This window comes from Macaca mulatta, chromosome 6 (assembly GCF_049350105.2).
Source record: "Macaca mulatta isolate MMU2019108-1 chromosome 6, T2T-MMU8v2.0, whole genome shotgun sequence".
In the NCBI taxonomy this organism is placed as follows: Eukaryota; Metazoa; Chordata; class Mammalia; order Primates; family Cercopithecidae; genus Macaca; species Macaca mulatta.
This window is the reverse complement of record NC_133411.1, coordinates 33,297,558-33,313,058: the sequence shown is the minus strand read 5'-3', so window position 1 is coordinate 33,313,058 and position 15,501 is coordinate 33,297,558. Positions and strand designations below refer to the sequence as shown.

At 46.5% G+C, this 15,501-nt stretch overlaps 1 protein-coding gene across 9 annotated transcripts in view; it reads right to left on the bottom strand.

The window, feature by feature from the left end:
* The window catches only part of PDZD2 (PDZ domain containing 2), a 478,150-nt gene that overhangs the window by 170,553 nt on the left and 292,096 nt on the right, over positions 1-15,501 (bottom strand). The window contains exon 1 of one of the 9 annotated variants that reach the window (XM_015139790.3): positions 6,985-7,219. The exons of 7 other annotated variants lie outside the window; for them this stretch is intronic. The gene's annotated coding sequence lies outside the window, so the exon portion shown is untranslated. Of the gene's footprint in view, positions 1-6,984; positions 7,220-15,501 lie in introns of those variants that run through there. One more of the 9 variants, XM_078004639.1, reaches the window with a different exon arrangement.

Genomic DNA, 15,501 nt, shown 5'->3' with positions numbered 1-15,501 from the left:
CCAGAGTGCCTAGGGCAGGCTTCTGTCTCCTGGATCACAAGCACCTTTTCCGGGTAGTTTTCTTGCCAAGAATAAGCAACACTTCCCACAGTCGTGTCAACTGTGGTTCTCAAAATAAGATCCATTTTCAGGAAAAGCCAAAATCAATTTGTCTTTGATTTTTTTTTTTTTTTTTTTTTTTGAGACACAGTCTCGCTCTGTCGCCCAGGCTGGAGTGCAGTGGCACGGTCTCGACTCACTGCAACCTCCGCCTCCCGTGTCCAAGAGATTCTCCTGCCTCAGCCTCTGGAGTAGCTGGGATTACAGGCGCGTGCCACCACGCCCAGATGTTGGTATTTTTGGTAGAGACGAGTTCACCGGGTTGGCCAGGCTGGTCTCGAACTCCTGACCTCAGATCCACCTGCCTTTGGCTCCCAAAGTGCTGGGATTACAGGCGTGAGTCACCATGCCCGGCCTTGTCTCTCAATTTCAAAACTATACATCCAAAGCATCTTAGACTGTTCTGTAGGCTATTTTCCCCTCACACCAACCCAAGTGCCATGAAAGCAAAATGGAACCGAGCACATCAACCTTGGGGAGTTCACCTGACACTGGTCTGAACTCTCACAGAAAAGTTGTTACGACACCACGAGGCATTTCTCTAACAAAAACAAACCATGTGAGTGTGTTTGGACCATGTTTACAAAAGAGAAGGCAGACCTACAAACTGAGACACAGTCTTACATAAAGAGTTTTGTTTGGCCGGGTGCAGTGGCTCACACCTATAATCTCAGTACTTGGGGAAGCTGAGGTGGGAGGATTACTGGAGCCCAGGTGTTCAAGGTTACAGCAACCTAGGATCAAACCACTGTATGCCAGCTTGGGTAAGAGAGTGAAACTGTCTCTTTAAAAAAAGTTTTGCTCAAAAAGAGCCGTGTCTCCAGGTCCATGTGAGTGCCATGAAATAATTACATTTCTCCCTCGCTGACACACACACACATGCCCAAACACACACACAGGATAGCACTCACACTTAGCTTCTCTTTATCTAGGTTTGGTCACCTAAAAAATACATCTCTAAACCTTGCAGTCTGAACATCCTATGACTAGTCAGTTGCATTATCATCTTGACCTAGTTCTCCACCTATCCTGGTTCCAGGGCTAATCACGTAAGATAGAGCAATAAAAAAGAAAATAGGTTGAAAGCAGAGGAAACCTCACAGATTTCAGAGTCAATCTGTGGATAACAAGAGCCTATCATAGTAAATCACATCAGACTAAAAACGATCTTAACAATCAGTGCCATATTATTCACTGTGATTTGGCCTAGAATAGTGACTAACTTACAAGGTTTGAGATCCTGGCTTCAAGACTGCTTAGGTTTTAGAGTGACCCAGAGGTTGTTTCTGGAGTAGATGAAGAACCCACATAATTAAAAAACAAAACACATACTAAAACTGATAGCAGATTCTATCCCCATTTTGAAATCCCAAGGGCAACAAATGTAATGAATGAAGCCACCAGAAGACTACAGCGAAGACTGATGTTTCTCCCACTGAAATGGCTGAATCCGTTCACTTTTAAGATGAGAAGTTAAATTCCTACTACCCTAACAAACTTGTTATAAATGTCTAATTAGACACAGGTATAAGATCATCTAATGTCTCAGCAGTATGAAAACAGCAGGATTTTCATCACATAAAGTTTGGATGGGCCAGTGGAACCCCAGTAACATCCTCAAACACCAAGTTGTCCCCAAGTACATACATTTCACAGCTTCAGCATTTCATTCTCTTTTAACATTCCTTGACTCACTTGAGGGATAAACTGAAGTCAAGCAAGTTCTAGCCTGTAAAACAGATTGTGCAAAGGACTTAGCTCTACAAATTCAAACTGCATCCTTTATTTTTTGCCACCTTCTTTCCTATAGCACTTAGATGTAATTTTCTGTTTCCCCTCCAGGTCTTTATTGCTCCCCTGCCAAAACTGTCTTGCATCTGTTACAATAAAATACCCGTGATGTTTTCCAAAGCCAGCAGTTTACTGCCAAAAGTCAAGCCTCTACCCCATGGGCAGTCGTCTGGGAACTGAAGTCAAAGTGTTGCAAACTCATGGCGAAGCAGATCCTCCTCTTGCTGGTGGAAGTGGCCAGCAAGAGAAAATACGAACGCTTTTGCCAAAGGGGCAGAAATGTTGGTGCAGAAGGCAAGAGTGAAAGGTTGCTATTCCGTTAGGAGCACCATGATGAATTTTGGGATTCACGCCATTCAAATGAAGACCAGCTCTGCTACCCTTGAATCTCCTGCCATTCACCTCATGGCTTGTGGTCCTTCCATTTTTGTTATGATTTGTGTGGAAATCTAAATTGTTCACTGCAGAACCACTTTTTTTTTGGGGGGGGGGCAGAGCACGGGGATGAGGAGGAGAGTTTGTAAGAATTTTAAGTTTTTATTAAAAAGGGCAAGCCTTGGAAAAACACAATACATAAACAGAAGAACATTTATCTGCCCTTCACTGGGAGTCATCTGCACTGATGTTCTGCCCCTGTGGTCTCAGGTGTCTCACTGAAATAGAGACTTTTTACCAAACGGATTCTCAAGGGCCACTTCACGCCCTCCTCAGATTCACCTTACTCTGCCAATTTCCAACTTGGTTTCCATCTTCTAATTTGGGAAGTGTTGAAATGAGAAAGGCAAAGAGATGGTCTGGGTGTTATTTGGCTTTGGGCTACCTGAGGGCCTCCAAACCTCAAAATTACAAAAAATACAGACTATCGGGTGATCCTTCTCTTCTACCAAATGAGTCACTTTTGGTCCCTTTAAGGACGGAGTTCCTCTGCTGCATGTCAAATATAGTTGGGTTGATTCTGCAGGAAGAGATCCTGAAAGAAAGGGAAGGCAGATCTAGAGTCCCAAGTCAACCACTGTCATGGCCTGACTCGTGGTGTAGGGACCTCGTGGTGCAGGGCTGATGACGTGCCCTGCTAAGGTCATCTGGGGAGTTACAGTGTGGCTATCCAGTGAGGCACACCTGCACTTAACAAAGGCAATCTGGGCAGATGGGCCCACAATGGACAGCAAAGACAACAGAAGAAGTCACAATGGGGCATGCTCTGCTACAAGGAACAGTTGCCATGTCCATGGAGGGAGAATGTTGCTATCTTGTTCCCCGGTCACCAAGGAAAGGCAGGGCTCCAGTTGGGATCTCCATGGCATGAGGGACCTTGTCCTCCACCCCCAGTGCCCACCGCAGGTAACGTATAGAACTCGCATTTGGAAGTGAGAGACTGTATCACCTACAAAAGCTCTTCAGAGGGGCACAGCTTGTATGTAAACACAAAGCCACAGAAAGGGATCCCCTGCTGGCCACTGAGCCACGAAGTTATTGATTCCCTTTTATAGACACGGTCACAAGTTTTCTTGAATTCAGAATCATAACTTTATTTTGCCTGGCTGTTCCTCTCAAGTTTACACGCTTTACGCATATATGCAGACGTCTGGCTTGGTCTTTGATCCTATTCACCATCAGGAAAAAAAAGATAAATAGATGTCAGATTCCAGCCCTGTTTCCATAGCCAAAGGGAGATGACAGATGCTCCAGCTTTGGGCTGGACACTCAGCCCTCACAACACTGTACAGATGAGTTGGCTTGTTAAGGGCTGCTCATGGCTTGCACGCCAAAGTGATTAGACGTCAGTGGTTTCTGCCTCTTTAGGAGCCAGCTTGGTTGCATGGCTCAGAAGCAAAAAGGTGCCACGGGCTACCGTGTGGTACCAGGTAAGTTTTCGAAGTCTGACACACGCTGCCTACCCATGCAGAGAAAGAGGTTACTCACCCTCCAGCCCGAGCCTTCTGGGAACCCAAAGCCGACCCTTCATCCCACAGCCCGCCTCACTGCATCTGGCCACACAGCACCACTCCCTCTTCGGCAAGCCTAATACATTCTCTCACGTGCTGATTCCTGACTGCCCCTTGGCCTGGGGAGTCCAGACCTCAGTCTGGTTGGTTTCCAGTTGAGTTTCAGCAGTTACGCAAATCAGGTTTCTGACTCTGTCTGAAATTCCAGTGCATACAGGAACAGCAGGTTGCTTAATCTCTAAATTCAGGGCCAACCCCTTTTCTAAATACAGAAGTGCTGCCCAGCTCCCATGGCAGACTAAAGGACCCACCCCTCCCAGCTCTGACAGCCTGGCTCATCAAGCGTACAGGCGCCATCTTGTTTTCCAGGCCCTACCTCCTGCGGGGCGCCATACTTCTCATATTTTCATCCTTCCTCACTTGTTTTGTCAAACTGGGCCCCACCCCCATTCTTCTCTACTGACAACATCCAATTTCCAGATACAGGAGGAGAGATGGTTGAAATGTCCTGGTAGTAAACGACAATCTCCTGTGAGATGCTTTCCTGTGTTTCTGCAATGGACAAAAAGCTACTTACACAAGATGGCTCCATATTGAGGCCTGAAGTTTCAACACAAGTTAAACATGAACAAGGTCACCAGATTTTCCTCTTCCTTTATTAGAAATGACGTTAACAATGAAATACCGTGCTGGGTAGAGGAGAACTGCGTGTTCAGGGGTAAGGTTGGAGGGCCTACAGTAAGCTTTCTTAGAGTGCAATAAAGAAACATTGTTCTAAATATGAGAAAACATGGTATTCAGCTGTCTTTTTTTTTTAATTACAAAAAACATCTTTTTTTTCAAAGTGGCAACACCAAACACTCTCAGATTGTGGAAGTCTAGCCAGCATTCAGTACGCAAAAGAGAAAGAAGTGAATGACTTGTATGTGTTAGCCGAGTTTTGGTTCCCACTGGGTTCTTCCAGTAGGGCGCACAGTCAATACATGGCTGGCCTCGTAGTTGTCTTCTCCAGCGGGTTCATAAACCAGGAAAGAAGGTGAAAATCCAACCACAGGCACACAATTCATCTAGTATTTCTTTACTATTGTTAGGACCCTGCAGAAGAGCTTCAACTTCCTAAATCCTGAATTTACCCATTTGGAGGCGATAGCATTTAATACAGACTAAGAAACTAAAATCAGTTTCCCAAACAAGAGCCTGTTCAAATTGCTGAGGACTTAATTTGCTGCATCAACCCGCTAATCACAGTATTCACCAATGATATTAAAAAATCAACAGGTCAAGGTGGGGTGCTGGGAGCAGTGGCTCATGCCTGTAATCCTAGTGCTTTGGGAGGCTGAGGTGGGTGGATCACTTGAGGTCTTAAGTTTGACACCAACCTGGCCAACATGGTGAAACTCTGTCTCTAAGAGGGGGAAAAAAAATCAACAGTCTGACCAGCAAACCAGCAAATGTCTTTTTCTAAACTTCAGATAGGCTTTGTGGGTCACTATCTCTGTCCTATATTCTTTGTTTCTTCAACTCTTTAAAACATAAGACACATTCTTAGCTCCCAGGCCATATGAAAACAGGCTAGGGCAGGCTGGAGTTGCCTAAGGGCCATAGCTTGCTGAACACCGCTTCCAGCAGGAACCCTGGGAAGGAGCCTGTCCCCAACTCAGCTTAAGTCACTGCAGATAGCACCTGGGACAGATCAGTCTGAAGGGTGGGAGACAAAGGGGACACACACAATAGGTGGACAGTAGGCAAGAAAGGGCAAGAATTGGGGTGGGGATGGTAGGAATATGGGGTGAAAAAGTTTCCTAAAAGACTACAGGAGGTGCTGTTCCTCCTCCCATAGAAGGCTAGCTGTGTAATGCTGAGAAATCACACGGAGAAGGAGACTAGCAATGATGTGTGGGCTTGCTTGACTCAACACAGCCACCCCCCAGCCCTCCAGGACTAAAATGCAAAGCCACAAAACGTGGCCACCATGGCATGAGGATGACCACAGCATGAGGATGCCAGCCAGGCAGTAAGTAGCAACCCAAGCAGCTCCCACTTTTGCCTTTTCAGACACACCCCTGTGGCTACGGGGCTGAAGCCGTTGAGGTTCTCCAAACCTTAATGCAAAAGAGTTCCAGGATTCAGGCTGGGCTATTCCGCCGAAACAAAGTTCTCTACCTACCTCTGACGTTCTTCTCAGGCTGACCACACGCGCCATTTCTATCCAACCTACTTAGCCCAATCCCCCAACACTCTGGCCACTTCATTCGTGGGGGAAAACACATCAGATCATCCCAGTGCCCAGGAGAAGCAAAGCCTAGAAACGATTCAGAACCTGGGGCTGGAGAGGATCTTCATTCTGTTCTAATTCTCCTATCACAAGCCCCAAACCTTGACAACGGAAAGAACACCCTGAGACTCGGCTACAATCATGGGAATCAAAAATCCGTTTTAAAATTATCCTTGCATGTGGCTGCCACCCATGGTCCTCCCCATTTATTTTCTACTTCTGAGTGTGAAACGTCACTGTGACAGTTTCCAACCCTCTGCACTCCCCCCACTCCATGACAAATATTCAGGATTCACACTTCACTTTCACACTGCTTTCCAATGCCTTGACTTAGAAGCCGAGCAGAGGCAGCCTGCCTTAATGGAGAAAACATTAGTGCATTCGGGCTTCACTCTGGATCCCAGTCAATTTCTGGGTATTTCACAGCTGTTATACATCCACCTCCTTTCTTACAAAAGCCAGCAAAAATTAGTGAGCACCTCGTTGGCTCTGAAATATGAAAATATAGCCACAGTCAAGCCTGAAAATCAGTTTCTGGTTGACTCCCTTCAAAGTATTTGTTCTAAAACAGAGTGTCTGCAGTTCATTTATCATCTGCCAATTTTTAAATGAGTTTTAGCTTCAATGCTGCATGCTTTTGTTTTTTTTTTTCTTAAAGCAACTCTCAGAATAAAACTGTCATTTGGTCATCAAACTAGTAACTGAGAACTCTTGCTTGGGCAGATATCAACACAATTCAAGCTGAGTCTTTTATGTTACTATTACCTGCTCGTCTCTCGTGTAATTAAAAAATAATAAAACCCTTGGAGGACCTGTAAGTTGTGTTCAGAGAGAAAATGTGATTCTCTTCACCGCTCAGGTCTCCCCTCCTACCTGCTTTATGAGCTGGTCAGGTGAGCGTGGTCTGCTATGCTTCAGCAGCCTCTGGAATGGGACAGACTCCAAAGTTGGTTGTGCTTCATTTCCCTTCTCCATTCAGGTCTTTAAAGTCCTGGGTTATTAACTATCAACAAAAACACAAGCTGCGCCATGCGTGCTCCAACTTCCTGCCAGCTCCCCATGCTCTGTGGAGCTGAGGAGCAGATTCTCTCTCTCTCCTCCCGGCTTCACCTCCTGAGCTCCGGAGCCCCACCCACCCACAGCACTCAGATCATTTTTCATTTATGAGTGCATCCAGCCACACTGTGTTTGTAAGAGAACGAGCCAATCCTTGCCCTGCCAGTGTATTGGAACCAGGCTGCTATAAATGGTTCTAATTTTCCAGGAGCATGGGGGGAAATCATATCCCAGCAGACGTCATGCATGGCTTCCTCCTGCAGGTATCTGCAGATCAGCTCTTCCATCAGCAAAGAACGCACACCTGGCCACGGACCACAGCTGCTTCATTCTACAGACTGTCATGGAGGTGGACTGAAGATTTCAGGCAGGAGAAAACCAAAATATTATCAATATGTGTACTTCACATAACTAAAAATGTGAAGCTAGGATGATCAGGGAAGAAACTTTCCACCCAGTGACCTAATATTTCACAATAAATTTAATGTCTTGCACTTATTAAAGGGCCAGATTTTTTTTTTTTTTTTTGAGACGGAGTCTCGCTCTGTCGCCCAGGCTGGAGTGCAGTGGCCGGATCTCAGCTCACTGCAAGCTCCGCCTCCCGGGTCTACGCCATTCTCCTGCCTCAGCCTCCCGAGTAGCTGGGACTACAGGTGCCCACCACCTCGCCCGGCTAGTTTTTTGTATTTTTTTTAGTAGAGACGGGGTTTCACCGTGTTAGCCAGGCTGGTCTTGAGCTCCTGACCTCGTGATCCGCCCATCTCGGCCTCCCAAAGTGCTGGGATTACAGGCCCAAATTTTTAAAAAAAAATTTTTTTTAAAAATTGCATTCAAATGCAAACAAAAATCAAGAGTTTAAATTATTTTATAAAGAAATCTATTGGGAAATAAAAGCCATTTGTCACGAAGGCACCAAATTTACAACTTTTCTACTCCAACTAAGCTTCCAACTTCCGTTGTAGACAAGTACCAGCAAAACCAGAAATTGTCAGTCAGCCCTTGAGCTGCTGAGAACATCCGCAACTTTTAAACACAGTATGATTCTTCTAAGGTTTTATCAGGAAACAGAAATAGGCTTCCCTAAACCAACACACATATATAGTGGTTTCTATTATGTGTAAAACTTGCCTTGTTTTACAGCTGAAGCAAAAGGGGTCTTTCATGATCCAACAGCCAAAGATTCTAAAAACCTGTGGTGCAGGTCTAAAAACTTACACACGCAACTTAAATGGGAACGACATTTTATTATTCCAATACTCACAAGGTTCTTTGTTAGCTATACTTGTAAGGAACAAAATAGGAGCAAACATCCTCTGTTTACTTCTTGCAGCCATTCTTTTTTTTTTTTTTTTTTTTTTGGAGACGGAGTCTCTCTCTGTCGCCCAGGCTGGAATGCAGTGGCCGGATCTCAGCTCACTGCAAGCTCCGCCTCCCGGGTTTACGCCATTCTCCTGCCTCAGCCTCCCGAGTAGCTGGGACTACAGGCGCCCGCCACCTCGCCCAGCTAGTTTTTTTTGTATTTTTTAGTAGAGACGGGGTTTCACCGTGTTAGCCAGGATGGTCTCGATCTCCTGACCTCGTGATCCGCCCGTCTCGGCCTCCCAAAGTGCTGGGATTACAGGCTTGAGCCACCGCGCCCGGCCTTTTTTTTTTTTTTTTCTTTGAGACAGGGTCTGGCTCTGTTGCGCAGGCAGGAGTGCAGTGGAGTAATCTCAGCTCACTGCAACCTCCATCTTCCGGGTTCAAGCGATCCTCCTGCCTCAGCCTCCTGAGTAGCTGGAATTATAGCCGCCGGCCACCATGCCTGGCTAATTTTTCTATTTTTTGTAGAGATGGGGTTTCACCATGTTGGTCGGGCTGGTCTCAAACTCCTGGTCTCAAGTCATCCGCCCACCTTGGCCTCCCAAAGTGCTGGGATTACAGGTGTGAGTCACCACCCCTGGTCAGATTTTTGGTGTTTTTTAGTATACTCATTTATTTTCGAGTTTTATCCAGTATAAATTTTTCCCCTAGGAGCCTTGTATTGTCATAACCCAGTTCCAGTCACAGTGAGAAATTTTTGAAAATTGCTTCTAAATTTTCCACATATTAAAAAACTGATGGTCTAGTATCTGGACTTAAGTCTTTTTTTTTTTTTTTTTTTTTTTTAATTAGATGGTTAAAGTGTCTCCTAGAAAGAAAATGCTATACATTTTCACATGTGCTCCAAACGGGTCCTAGTCATCCCAATACCCTAACACATTCTTGAAAACAAAAACAGGATCCGCCTTTTACAGATGAGATAAAGAAGGCACAAAGTCATTGGTAGATGTGATGGTTCCCTGGTGGGGCAGAGAAAAAACTAATGGGAGGATTAGTTCCTACTCTCCAAACACCAGCAGGGAGCCCCAGGCAGGTCCACAATTTTTATGTGCACTGGAGAGGCCTGAAAGTTGATCATGTGGTAACTTCCTGGAACTCACCTTCCTAGTTAAGGAAAGCGTGGACTCCTGCTCACAGTTCAAGCTAAGGAGAAGGAAGTCTGCACTTTAGTTTTTTTTTCTTTGAGGGAAAAAGATTAAAATTGCCTTGGCCTGTGACCAAACTGCAGTCCCCACAACAGGTAAAATTTGCCTATAAAATATTCTTGACAGTATTAGTTGGTGACATCTGCCAAAAATCTATGGTAAAACCAGTTATCCCGCCTCTCTTTGTCCCATTCTCTCAACAAAGGGTGGATAATATATAACATATAGTTTTGCTTTAAGGGGAATTACTGCTACATTTACTCGCAAAACAAGCCAGGTAGCATGTGCCAGAATTCAGCAAGTACACAAGCCATCTAACCGCCCCAGGTTTCCGGGAAGCTGAATAGCATTATCCATGGCAGGCATCTGGGGCTCTGCCTTCTTCGTGCCCACCTTGGTTCCTTGGTCACCGGGCTTAGGAGACCACTGTGCATTCACTGTCCATCACCTGGGAGGGACCCCGAAGATCACTGAGTTCTACTTTCTCATTGTGTTCATGCGGAAACAGAGGCCCACAGGAAGATGAGCAAGCTTTGCAACATCACAGGGCACATTAGTGGAAGTACTGAGGTTAGAACGTCAATCTTCCTGATTCAAACTCTAGGATGGTGCCAGTGGACAAGGTGTGGATCTTTGCAGGCAGGGGCTCAGTAATGGCTCTCCAGCTGGTCACAAAACCCAGCCTAGGGACACACCTAAGATTCTCCCAGAAGCTAGAACAGAAAGGTAACAAAGAGAGCAGTCCCAGAGGTACCCAGCAGGAGTCAATCATACAGCGAAAGCCAAGGGACACCCCAGGTATAAACCCAAGAACCGAAAGCAGACACACAAATGGATATTCCCACCCCCGATATTTCACACAGTAACCAAAAGGTGGAAGCAATCTAACCATCCACTGATGGATGGATACAGAAAACGTGAAACATATGTACAATGGAATACTATTCAGCCATAAAAACGAAGGAAATTCTGACACATGCTACTACTTGGATGAGTTTTGAAAAGACACTATGCTGGCCGGGTGCAGTGGCTCATGCCTGTAGTCCCAGCACTTTGGGAGACCAAGGCAGGTGGATCACTTGAGGTCGGGAGTTAGAGACCAGCCTGGCCAACATGGTGAAACCCCGTCTCTACTAAAAATGCAAACATTAGCCAGGCGTGGTGGCACACACCTGTAATCCCAGCTACTCGGGAGGATGAGGCATGAGAATCGCTTGAACCCAGGAGGCAGAGGTTGCAATGAGCCGAGATTGCGCCATAGCACTCCAGCCTGGGCAACAAGAGTGAAAACTCTGTCTTTAAAAAAAAAAAAAAAAAAGACACCATGCTAAGTGAAATAAGCCAGTTATAGAAGGACAAACCCTGTATGATTTTAATCATATGAGGCACTCAGAATAGTAAAATTCACAGAGACAGAAAGTAGAATAGTGGTTGCCAGGGGCTAGGGAGAGGAAGAATGGGAAGTTACTGCTTAATGGATCCAGAGTTTCAGTTTTGCAAGAGTAAAAGCCTTCTGGAGATGGATAGTGGTGATGGTTACACAACAGTGTGAATGTACTTAATGCCACAAAACTATATATTTAAAATTATTAAAATGGAAACTTTTATATTAAGTGTGTGAAGTCAATGGAGCCTGGATTTTCTCTTTCTTTTCTTTTTTTTTTGAGATAGTCTCGCTCTGTCGCCCAGGCAGGCTGGAGTGCAGTGGCGCAAACTTGGCTCACTGCAGCCTCCGCCTCCTGGGTTCCAGCGATTCTCCTGCCTCAGCCTCCTGGGTAGCTGGGATTACAGGCACACACCACCACGCCCAGCTAATTTTTGTATTTTTAGTAGAGATGGAGTTTCACCATGTTGGCCAGGCTGGTCTCAAACTCCTGACCTCAGGTTATCTGCCTGCCTCAGCCTCCTAAAGTACTAGGATTACAAGCATGAGCCACTGCACCCGTTTGGGTTTTCTTTACATTTTTCCATTGGCCAGTTCTATGGCTATCATGCTTCATATGCTTGATGTCACAAAATGAAAAGACCGTAAAATGCAATTCATAAATGGTCTTGAAGACAACAGGAAGCACTAATATTTCCTTCTCCCCTTTTCCCATCCCCCAGTCAAAAATCACACACAGAAAGTTATGAAAGCAAACAAGGTTTGTTTTCCTGCCCCTTGATGGGAGATGATAATATCTGCTGATGGGGAACACCCTGCCGATTGTGCAAGTGGGGAGGACCTGGGCCTGCAAATTTGGAGAAGCAGTTCCCTTCTAACTTCTGCCATCAATGGAGAGGGTTCAGAATCACACCCAAGAATGCTCCATGTGGCTGTGGCCCACCCCTCCCCTCCCATCCAGCCCTCCTGGAGTTCACACACCCTCAACTCACACAACGCTGGCAGCATACACTGACCGTCATGCTCTGGGGCCTTCATCGTATACAGATCTGTTTCTTAGCTGTCAAATCTGTTCCATTAGCCATAAGCCTCGGGTGGACAGAGCTGCCTCCAGCTCTCTGGCCCCCTCTTTTCAGTCTCCTTCCTCCCGCCAGGCCAGGGTGGGCCTTGGAGGGGCACCAGCTTCTTCCTTTGTTCCTCCCTCCTGTCACCTGGATTATCCCCTCTACTTCCATAGCTACAGCAACCAAGTAAGAGCCACCAGCTCCTCAATCTCCATCTCTCTTCTGAGCTCAGACCCTGACCTCCTGCCCAGCTGCAGCTGGGTGTCCTGCAGGGACCTCAAACTCAGCCTGCCCTAAAAAACCCACGATGCAGCCAGGCGCAGCGGCTCACGCCTATAATCCCAGTACTTTGGGAGGCCAAGGCAGGTGGATCACTTGATGTCAGGAGTTCAAAACCAGTCTGGCCAACACGGTGAAATGCGATTTCTACTAAAAATACAAAAATTAGCCAGGCCTAGTGGTGTACGCCTGTCATCCCAGCTACTCAAGAGGCTGAGGCAGGTGGATCACTTGATGTCAGGAGTTCAAAACCATCCTGGCCAACACGGTGAAATGCGATTTCTACTAAAAATACAAAAATTAGCCAGGCACAGTGGTGTACGCCTGTCATCCCAGCTACTCAAGAGGCTGAGGCAGGTGGATCACGATGTCAGGAGTTTGATACCATCCTAGCCAACATGGTGAAACCTCATGTCTACTAAAAATACGAAAATTAGCCAGGCATACTGGTACACACCTGTAATCCCAGCTACTCAGGAGGCTGAGAGACAGGAGAATTGCTTGAACCTGGGAGGCAGAGGCTGCGGTGAGCTGAGATTGCGCCACTATACCCCAGCGTGGGCAAAAGAGTGAGACCCTGTCTCAAACCAACAATGCCACTATGCTCTCCCTCAGACAGGTTCCTCCTCCTGTATCTCCTCTTCCAACTTATGCCAATTCCCCGTCACTGTAGCACAACTGAGTCGCCCTTGGCTCCTCTCTCCCCTCCACCCTTTGCCGGTAGGTCCTGTCAACTCTACTCCTGACCTCAAGTGATCCACTAGCCTTGGCCTCCCAAAGTACTGGGATTACAAGCCTGAGCCACCGTGCCTGGCTGCATAGTGGGTTTTTTTAGGGCATGCCAAGTTTGAGGTCCCCCTCTGCTGTACTGAGTCACACTTTAGGGCCTCGACTCTAGACTCCTCTCACCTCCTCAGTTGTCTACCCCTCCAGTATATCCTGCACAGAGGTATCCAGTGGCAAATACGTAACATCTGCTTGAAATACTCAATTTCTCATTGTCCAAAGGATAAAACCTAAACACCTTGATGTGGTATTTGAGACCATTCTTGATCTATGCCTATGTTATTCAGGCTTTTGTGCCACTATAAAATACCTGAGACTGGGTAATGTACAAAGAAAAGTGGTTTAAGTGGCACACGGTTCTGCAGGCTATACAGGAAGTGTAGTGCCCACACCTGCCTGGCTTCTGGAGAGGCCTCAGGATGCTTTTACTCGTGGCAGCAGGCAAAATGGGAGCCAAAGCAGGCACTTCACATGGCGCGAGAACTAGAGGGGAGAGGTCCCAGACCTTTGAACAACCTCATCTCGCATTAACTGAGCAAGAACTCACTTATCACTTATCACCAAGGGGATGGTGCTCAGCCATTCATGGGGGATCCTCCCCCATGATCCAGTCACCTCCTACCAGGCCCCAGCCCCCAGCGTTGGAAATCACATTTCCACAGGAGACTTGGAGGGGGCAAACATGCAAACCATATCAATGCCCGCATCATGAAACCCATGGATAGTCATGCTAGTCGCTGCTTTTTTCTTCTTCTTGAGATGGAGTTTCACTCTTGTTGCCCAGGCTGGAGTGCAGTGGCGAGATCTCGGCTCACTGCAACCTCCTAGCAATTCTTCTGCCTCAGCCTCCCGAGTAGCTGGGATTACAGATGTCCGGCACCATACCTGGCTAATTTTTCTGTATTTTCTGTAGAGATGGGATTTCACCATGTTGGCCAGGCTGGTCTCAAACTCCTGACCCTCAGGTGATCCACCCGCCTCGGCCTCCCAAAGTGCTGGGATTACGGGCGTGAGTCACCGCACCCGGCCTTCCACTGCTCTTTTTCATGTATCTGTGCTTTCACATATGCCAGTGGTTCTCAACTGGGGAAGGTGTTGCCCCACAGGAGACATTTAGCACTGTCTGCAGATATTTTAAGCTGTCATAACTAGGATGGGTGGGGCATTGCTGCTGGCATCTAGTGGTAGAGGCCAGAGATGCAGCTAAACATGCGATGGTGCGCAAGACAGTCCTCCCACAAAGAATGATCTGCAGCACGCATCGTGACATGGGTTCTTAGAAGGTTATACTGCATTTACTATTACCGTGATTGCTTTCACTCTATGGGCTGCAAGCATAAATGCTGACAGGGTGCAGAAAATTAAATGAATCAGAGAAGCAGGTTAGACAAAATCAACAGGAGACGCGGAGTCTGGAGCCAACATGCCCTTCCTAAACCATTCAGATTCAAAACCACAACACCGAGCTGAGCCATGCAGCAGGTGGATGGATGGGTCACAGCTTCTACGAGGCTCCCAAGCAAGGGTGGGGGACAGTTTGTCTCTGGTACTTATTTCATTGCAAGTATGGATCAATATTTATTGAAAGGTTCCCTCCTACATCTCCTTTCAGAGCCCAACATACTCCTAAGTTCTAGTAAGTAAATGGAAAAATAAGGCAAAACTCTCAACTCAGATCCTTAATACAGTTTCCCTGTTCTTCTGAATTCTCTTTTCAAGGGTTCTTTTCTTGGCTGGGCATGGTGGCTCAGGCCTGTAATCCCAACACTTTGGGAAGTTGAGGTGGGTGGATCATCTGGGCTCAGGAGTTCAAGACCAGCTTGGCCAACATGGCGAAACCCCACCTCTACTAAAAATACAAAAATTAGCCAGGTATGGTGGCACATGCCTGTAATCCCGGCTACTTGGGAGGCTGAGGCAGGAGAGAATCCCTTGAACCTGGGAGGCAGAGGTTGCAGTGAGCCGAGATCGAGCCGTTGCACTCCAGCCTGGGTGACAGAGCAAGACTCTGACTCAAAAAAAAAAAAAAAAAAAAAAAAGTTGTCATTCTTTGTAATTTTTGTAATGACATTAATCTAGTTTTTCCAAAAATACATTCCATATTTTGGGAAGATGCTCTATGAAAGAAAGAGATGCTGTATGAAAGAATGCTCCTTAACTCTGTGGTCAAATGGTTTTGAGAAGTGTTTACCAGCACCTTGAGAGGCCAAGGCAGGTGGATCACCTGAGGTCAGGAGAAGCGTTTACCAGCTGTTCCTTTAACTGGTGTGACCAAATCTTACTTTATCAAATGGTTCCCAGCCCCATCTTTTTA